Source organism: Myotis yumanensis, unplaced genomic scaffold (genome assembly GCF_028538775.1).
Source record: "Myotis yumanensis isolate MYYU_CA2020_CCGP unplaced genomic scaffold, mMyoYum1.0.hap1 SCAF_3, whole genome shotgun sequence".
Taxonomy (NCBI): Eukaryota; Metazoa; Chordata; class Mammalia; order Chiroptera; family Vespertilionidae; genus Myotis; species Myotis yumanensis.
Window position 1 is genome coordinate 60,736,801 of NW_027223754.1, and position 9,359 is coordinate 60,746,159.

Consider the following 9,359-nt stretch of genomic DNA (forward strand, 5'->3'; position numbering starts at 1 on the left):
CTCCAATCCGGGACCCCTCAGGGGATGTCCGACTGCCAGTTTAGGCCTGATCCCACAGATGGTGCCTAAACTGGCAGTCAGACATCCCTCTCACAATCTGGGACTGGCTAATAACCGTTTGCCTGCCTACCGGCTTGATCGCTGCCTAACCACTCCCCTGCCAGCCTGATGGCCCCCACCTGCCCTCCCCTGCCAGCCTCATGGCCCCTAACCACCTCTGCCTCGGCCCCCACCTCTGTGGCTTTGTCTGGAAGGAAGTCAGATGGTCGGAATATATCTGGTCTCCTGGTCTAATTAGCATATTACCTTAAATTAGTATAGATTGTGCTGGGTATTTTGGCACCTAATCTTTCTAATATCTTATATGCTGATAAGATTCTGGCATGGGAATAGATTTAAACACATAACTCAATACTGCATGATTTCAGGAAAAATCAATTGGTACAAATAATAAGCACTTTTTAAATGCTGAACAGTAAGAATCTTTTGCTAAGTGTCAAAATTGGTTGATCATAACCCAATCATAGAGGTTGAAATTCTGTCAAGCTTGTGGCCTGATAAAACTGCTTCATTAGACTGTATGACAAATTTGGTCCTGTCTCTAGTTCCACTTCCAAAGCAATAGCATCAAGCACCCATTTTATTGAATGCAACAATTATTTCTATGGCCATTGGAGTCTTTGAAGCACAACCACATTTTAGGGCAATACTTCTCCAAATACAAAAGTTGCTTGTTATTAGGAGCTCAACGCTGATTTTGTCTGATGAATTATACTGCATCTTCATATTTCATTCCAACTTTGATTAATGCTAGAGCAACAAGCACTGGAGCTCAAGGCCTGCAACACAATGAATAGCAATACAACCCAGGTTCTTCACAAAATTTAATTTTTAAAAAAATATATTTTTATTGATTTCAAGAGGGAGATAGAGAGAAAACATCAATGATGAGAGAAAATCATTGATCGGCTGCCTCCTGCACACCCCACACTGGGGATTGAGCCTGCAACCCAGACAAGTGCCCTTGACCAAAATCGAACCCGGGACCCTTCAGTCCACAGGCTGATGGCCTATCCCCTGAGTCAAACTGGCTAGGACCAGAAAACTTAATTTTTACAAGACTAAACTAGTCATCAACAGTCTGGTTGGATGGTGGTGCATCATCTTCAAAAGGCCAATCAAGAACATGGATGCCTTCTTAATCCACAAGAGTAGTGTCATAAATTGTTTCACATACTCATATATTGCAGTGACTCCATATTCCTTAAGTTCCTCTATAAATCTGTTTAAGGTTGGATTGTGTGTAATGAGAAATCTCATGTTCTTGTGTGGCACTTCCACAGGAGCTAGGTGGTTCGTTCAAGCCATGTTACTTAAAACACACTCAATAGGGTTATGAAATAACTTAAAAATTGAATACAGAAATGATGCAAAGAGATACCAAATGGTGGCAGAGTAAGTGGAAGCTGCACTGACACTCTCCCAGGAACAAAATGGAATTACAATTAAAATATAGAAAAACCATCCTGAATAATCAACTGTAGATGAGCTGGAGAGAACCATCATAACCACGGATGGAAAGTGGAGACCAGATGGAATCTGGTAGAAAGGGCGGAGGCGCAAAAGGGCTGGCTGGGCTCCCACAGACAGCAGCTGAAGTTCTGGAGAGATATTTCAGCTGTGGGGGCTCCTACTGATAACTCTGTGGTCGAAACCCCAAACTGGTCTCCCAGTCCAGAGCATCAGAACTGAGAAAAGTGCCCATATAACATCTGGCTGTGAAAAACAGTGCGGTTTCTGTCTGTTAGGGAGAAACTTCTGGAAAAACAGACACCCTCTTGAAGGGCCAATGTACAAAATTTCATATGCAACCACTCACCTTGGGCTCTGGCAGAGGGAGGGCAGAGTGGACTAAATTTCTGTAAGGAGGATCCAGGGTTGTGGGCTCTGGGGATAAAGCTCTGAGTGCAGTCACCTGGATTCCTATGCTGGATCATTCTCCCATACAGCATAGAACATCTTCCTCAAGCAGAACTTAATCATCCAGGCAGCTATTGCCTGGGGTGGGGGGAAACGGAAGGGGAAACAATTGCCTCACGCTGTTGGAAAACCTTTCACCCCACCATATGGAGTTTATGCCTTGCTATAGTCTATAGCCCGAGACTCAGTAAGTGACTGAGAATAGCAATCAGTCTGCAGGCAGAGGTGTATCGCTGGGACCTTTGAGTCTTTGCCTGATCTGCTTCTGGACCTGGGGCTAGAAGAGCAGACCTTGGTGTATATCTTGGTCCCGTCAAAACACACCCAGCCCCAGGAGAGGGAACCACAAGCTGTGCATTGCTGATAACTCCAACCAGGGTACTCAGGGCCAGTCACACACAGTTTCTCCCATTGTTCTGCACCAGGGACCCTCCAAAAAGACTGGGAGTCTTTAGGGTTTTCTATGTGTAATATCATGTCATCTGTGAATACTGACAGTTTTATTTCCTCCTTTCCAATTTGGATGCCTTTTATGTTTTCTTCTTGTCTTATTGCTGTGGCTAGGACTTCCAGTAATATGTTGAATAAGAGTAGTTCTTAGGAGAAATGGTTTTAGTTTCACCCATTGAGTGTGATTTTGGCTATAGATTTATTATATATATGGTCTTTATCATGTTGAGGTATGATTCCTCTGTTCCTAATTTGCTGAAAGTTTTAATTAAAAACGGATGAGATAGAGGAAGATATAAACAAGTGAAAGAATATACCATGTTCAAAGATTGGTAAAATTAACATAATTAAGATGTCTAGACTACCCAAAACAACCTATAGATTCAATGCAATCCCTATTAAAATACAATAACATATTACACAGATCTAGAACAAATAATTCAGACATTTATTTGGAACCAAAGAAAGACCCCAAATAGCCACACCAATCTTGAGAAAGAACAAAGTTGGAGGGATCTCAATACCAGATATAAAGTTTTACTACAAAGCCATTGTAATCAAAACAGCCTGGTACTGGCACAGGAACAGGCATATAGATCAATGGAACAGAACAGAGAACCCAGAAATCGACCCAAGCCATTACGCTTAATTATATTTGACAAAGGAGGCAAGAACATACAATGGAGTCAAGATGGTCTCTTCAATTAATGGTGCTGGGAAAATTAGACACTTACACCATAAAAAGAATAAACTCAAAACAGAGAAAAGACTTAAATGTAAATAATGAAATCATAAAAATCCTAGAAGAAACCATAGACAGCAAAATCTCAGACATCTCTTCTGGCAATATGTTTGTCGATACATCTCCTAGGGCAGTGGTCGGCAAATCGCAGCTCGCAAGCCACATGTGGCTCTTTGGCCCCTTGAGTGTGGCTCTTCCACAAAATACCACGTCCGGGTATGCACGTACAGTGCGAAGTTGACTTAAAACTTTAAAGTTTATTAAGTTAATTTTAGGGAACGTTGTGGAGTGAAAGAAGATGTAGTGTTGAGGACTGAGAAAGGTATGTTGAGATGGTTTGGACATACAGAGAGGATGAATGAAAGGAGATAGGTGAAACAAGTATACAAGACGAGTGTGGATGGGAGAGTTGGAAGGGGTTGACCTCAGTGAACATACCTCAATCAGATTGAGGACATTTTTAGCAAAGGCCAGCTTAGGAGTACCCTAATTAAGTTAATAACAATGTACTTACCTATATAGTTTAAGTTTAAAAAATTTGGCTCTCAAAAGAAATTTGAATCGTTGTACTGTTGATATTTGGCTCTGTTGGCTAATGAGTTTGCCGACCACTGTCCTAGGGCAAGGGAAACAAATGAGAACATAACAAATGAACTACATCAAAATAAAAAGCTTCTGCACAGCAAAAGAAACCATCATCAAAATGTAAAAGGAGCCCACTGTATGGGGGAACATACGTACCAATGACACATCTGATAAGAGGTTAATATCTAACATATATAAGGCACTCATACAACTTAATAAAATGAAAACAAAATAATACAATTAAAAAAATGGACAAAGGCCCTAGACACTTCTTCAATGTGGCATATAGATGGCCGAGAGTCATATGAAAAAAGGCTCCAAGTCACTACTCATCAGAGAGATGCAAATTAAAATGACAATAAGATATCACCTCACACCTGCCAGAATGGCTACCATCAACAAATCAACAAATGACAAGTGCTGGTGAGGATGTGAAGAAAAGGAAACCCAAACACACAGCTGGTGGAAAGGCAGATTGACGCAGCCACTATGAAGAACAGTATGGAGTTTCCTCAAAAAATTAAATATGGAACTGCTATTTGACCTAGTAATTACATTTCTAGGAATATATCCTAAGAAGCCTGAAACACCAATCAGAAAAAATATATGCACCCCTATGTTCAGAGCACTGCAGTTTACAATAGCTAAAATCTGGAAACGGCCCAAGTGCCGATCAGTAGATGAATGAATCAAAAGCCTTTGTACAACTACACCATGGAATATTATGCAGCAATTAAAAAAAAATAAGGATCTCCTACCCTTTGAGACAGCATGGAGGGACTTGGAGAGTTTTATGCTAAATGAAATAAGCCAGTTAGAGAAGACAAGTATCACATGATCTCACTCATATGTAAAATCTAATGAACACAATAAACTGATGAACAAAATAGATCCAGAGACATAGAAGCATGGAACATACTGATGAATCTCAGAGGAAAGGTGGGGGTGGTTGGGTGGGGAGAAATTAAGCAAATAACTTATATGAATATATGTATAGTGTGGTGAAAGCCTGGTGGGAGGCGGAAGGTGGGAGTTGGGAGGTGGGAGGTGAGAGGTGGGAGGTGGGAGGTGGAGGTGGTCAATGGGGGAAATAGAGGGACATCTGTAATACTTTCAACAAAAATACATTTAAAAAAATAAATTATGTAAAGAAGCTGAGTCTACTTCAGTATATTTCACTTGAAATTCTCAGGCTTTGAGTATGACTTTGGGAGTAATGAGAAATGAAATGAACCTTCTAACAATAAGCAGCAATTCTTCAATCCAGTATTACTAAAGCAGTAGAAAGGAAGTGCACTCAGGTGTACCCCAGGTCAGAACTCCTGCAAAATGCTCTGCAGATTTCAATTCAACACTTCTGTGTCCAGGTTAACCACTCTTATGGGGGCTTCTTGTTGGTGCAGTAATGAATTTCTATAGTTCACTTGTCTGCATAGAAGTCATACTATGTCTGGCAGTAATCTCAACTGCTCTTCAGAAATTCCATACATGTGTGACCAAGAACACCACAGAACTGAGGAACACGTTTACTCATTGAATATTGTTGTCTGATCATGATGCTGGTCTGAGGTGGCGGCACCATAGCAGACATGGCTGCGGTTGCAGGACAAGGGGCTACAGTGGCCTTGGTGGGGTGGCTTTGCACAAGGCAGCAGGGACACCAGACTCTACCATGACTGGTAATTCAGTGTGAATATTACAATAAGCTGACTACATTATCCAAAAACAAAAATCTTGTTGGAATTTTGACTTGAGTGTATTAAATCTTTAGATTAATCTGGTGAAACTGACTTCTCTATAATATTGATTTTTGCCATCCATTCATGAATAATGTGTTTGCAAGGTGTGTGTGTGTGTGTGTGTGTGTGTGTGTATCCCTCATTTACCTCACAAGTTTAAGAATGTTTTCCATAAAAATCTTGCATGTGTTTTGTTAGATTTATATCTGAGTACCTTAGATATTTTTGATACATTTTAGGATGAGATCATTATATTATCTAATTGCTGGTACATGGGAATGCTATGTATAAATTTGCTAGTCTGAAATTTAATTCAGGGAACTTTCTAATCTAAACACTAATATAGGTAATGATTCAAATATTTTCTTAGATTAATTTATTTATAGATAATATCATTTGAAACAAATTTTATTTCGTCTTTTGCAATCCTTATATTTCCGTGTTTTTCCTTTTGTCTTATTACACTGTCTACAATAAAAGTTGAATAGTACAAGTAAAAGAAGCTATTCCTCTCTTAGCCCTGACATTAAAGAAAGTGCTTCTAATCTCTTACCATTAAGCATGACCTTTCTTTTTTTTAATTCCTATTGTTTAAAGTATTACATATAGTATTACATATGTCTCCTTTTTTCTCCACTGACTTCTCCCCAGCCATCCCTATAACCTAGCACAGTAGTCGGCAAACTCATTAGTCAACAGAGCCAAATATCAACAGTACAATGATTCAAATTTCTTTTGAGAGCCAAATTATTTAAACTTAAACTATATAGGTAGGTACATTGTTATTAACTTAATTAGGGTACTCCTAAGCTGGCCTTTGCTAAAAATGTCCTCAATCTGATTGAGGTATGTTCACTGAGGTCGACCCCTTCCAACTCTCCCATCCACACTCATCTTGTATACTTGTTTCACCTATCTCCTTTCGTTCATCCTCTCTATATGTCCAAACCATCGCAACATACTTTTCTCAATCCTCAACACTACATCTTCTTTCACTCCACAACGTTCCCTAAAATTAACTTAATAAACTTTAAAGTTTTAAGTCAACTTCGCACTGTACGTGCACACCCGGACGTGGTATTTTGTGGAAGAGCCACACTCAAGGGGCCAAAGAGCCACATGTGGCTCACGAGCCGCGGTTTGCCGACCACTGCCTTAGCACATGCCCTCACCCCCCCTAGTGTCTTGTGTCCATTGGTTATGCTTATATGCCTGCATACAAGTCATTTGGTTGATCTCCCCCCGCAACCCCCTCCCCTTCCTTCCCTCTGAAGTTTGATGGTCTGTTTGATGCGTCTATGTTTCTGGCTCTATTTTTGTCATCCATTTATGTTCATTATATTCCACATATGAGTGAGATCATGTGATATTTATCTTTCTCTGAATGGCTTATTTAGCTTAGCATAATGCTCTCCATGCCCATCCATGCTGTTACAAATGGTAAGAGTTATTTCTTTTTCACAGCAGCATAGTATTCCATTGTGTAGATGTTCCACCATTTTTTAATCCACTCATCTGCTGATGGGCACTTAGGCTGTTTCCAGTTCTTAGCTATTGTAAATTGTGCTGCTACGAACAAGGGGGTGCATATATCCTTTCTGATTAGTGTTCCTGATTTCTTGGGATATATTCCTAGGAGTGGGATTAATGGGTCAAATGGGAGTTCCATTTTTAATTTTTTGAGTGAACTCCATACTGTTTTCCACAGTGGCTGTACCAGTCTGCGTTCCCACCAGCAGTGCACAAGGGTTCCTTTTTCTCCATCTCCTCATCAGCACTTGTTATTTGTTGATGATAGCCATTATGACAAGTGTGAGATGGTATCTCATTGTTGTTTTGATTTGCATCTCTCGGATGATTAGTGACTTTGAGTATGTTTTCATATGTCTTGTGGCCTTCTGTATGTTCACTTTCGAAAAGTGTCTATTTAAGTCATTTGCCCATTTTTTGATTGGATTGTTTATTTTCCTTTTGTTATGTTGTACGAGTTCCCTATAAATTTTGGAAATTAGGTCCTTATAGGTTATATCCTTGGCAAATATGTTCTTCCATCCAGTGAGCTTTCTTGTTGTTTTGTTGATGGTTTCTTTTGCTGTGCAGAAGCTTTTTATTTTGATTTAGTCCCATTTGTTTATTTTCTCCTTAGTTTCCATTGCCCCAGGAGCTCTATCGATAAAGATATTGCTATGACATATGTCTGATATTTTGCTGCCTAGAGATTCTCCTAAGATTTTTATGGTTTCCCATCTTACATTTAAGTCCTTTATTCATTTTGAGTTTGTTTTTGTGTACAGTGTAAATTGGTGGTCTAATTTCATTTTTTTTGCATGTATCTAATTTTCCCAACGGCATTTATTGAAGAGACTGTCTTGACTCCATTGTATGCTCTTACCTCCTTTGCCAAATATTAATTGAGCATAATGGCTTTGGTCGATTTCTGGGTTCTCTGTTCTGTTTCATTGGTCTATATATCTGTTCTTGTGCCAGTACCAGGCAGTTTTCAGAACAGTGGCTTTGTAATATAACTTTATATCTGGTATTGTGATCCCTCCAGCATGACATTTCTTTTACCTTTTTTAAGGTTAAGGAAGTCATTTTCTTTTATAGATGACTATGAATTTTTACTTTAAATTGGGAATAAAATTTTCATGTACTTTCTCTACATCTATTTAATTATTTTTTCTTTTTTATTCAGTTAATATTACAGTGCCAATGAACAATTTTATAAAGGTTAAACTATTATTTCATTCATTTGGTACATGTTTCAGTTGGTGTATTTACTATCCTAATATTTTATTATTTTTTTTACCTATAGTAATTTATATGTATAAAGAGCCAGGGGCCATCACAACCAAACAGATGACTGAACGGATGACCGAACAGGCTGAGTGAGGTGACAAGGCCGGCAGGAGGGTTAGTGAGGGACAACCAAATGACTGAGCAGCAGGCTGTGTGGGGCAATGAGGCCAGCAGTGGGGGCAGTGAGGGACAACCAAACAATTGAGCAGCAGGCTGTGTGGGGTGACCAGGCCAGCAGGGGGGTTAGTGAGGGACAACAAAACAACTGAACAGCAGGCTGTGTGAGGCGACAAGGCCGGCGGGGGGGTGGGGGAGGGCAGTGAGGGGCAACCAAACAACCAAACAGCACACTGCGTGGGGTGACCAGGCTGGGTGGGTGTGGGGGGAGTGAGGGATGACCAGGCTAGCAGAGGGGGCCAGTGAGGGGTGACCAGGCCAGAAGGGGGGGCATTTGGGGGCTACCAGGCCAGCAGTGGGGGACAGAGAGGCAACCAGGCTGGCAGAGGGAGGCAGTGAGGGGCAACCAGGCTGGCGGGGGGAGGGGGGCAGTTGGAGGTGACCATGTTGGCAGGGGGGTTCAGTTAAGGGCAACCCGGCCAGCAGAGGGGGGCAGTGAGGGGTGACAAGGATGGCAGAGGGGCAGTTGGGGGCGACCAGGCCAGCAGGGGTGGCAGTTGGGTGCAACCAGGCCTGCAGGGGGGGCAGTAAGAGGTGACCAGGTTGGTGGAGGGGCAGTTAGGGGTGACCAAGTCAGTAGAGGTGGGCTTTTGGGGGCAACCAGGCTGGCAGTAAGGGGTAACCATGCTGGGGGGGGGGCAGTTAGGGGCAACCAGGATGGCAGGGGAGGCAGTTGGGGGTGACCAGGCCAGCAGGCAGAGGTGGTTAGGGGTGATCAGGCTGGCAGGGGGGCCAGTAGGGACGATCAGGCAGGCAGGCAGGTGAGCAGTTAGGAGCCAGCGGTCCCAGATTGTGAGAGAGATGTCCGACTGCCGTTTTAGCCCATACTGAGGATCAGGCCTAAACTGGCAGTCGGATATCCCCCAAGGGGTCCCGGATTGGAGAGG

General features: G+C 41.8%; 1 pseudogene; it reads right to left on the bottom strand.

Annotated features, from left to right (window-relative positions):
• Window positions 1–640: 640 nt before the first annotated feature.
• LOC139005000 (protein tyrosine phosphatase type IVA 1-like) lies at window positions 641–1,320 on the bottom strand (annotated as a pseudogene).
• Window positions 1,321–9,359: the final 8,039 nt, after the last annotated feature.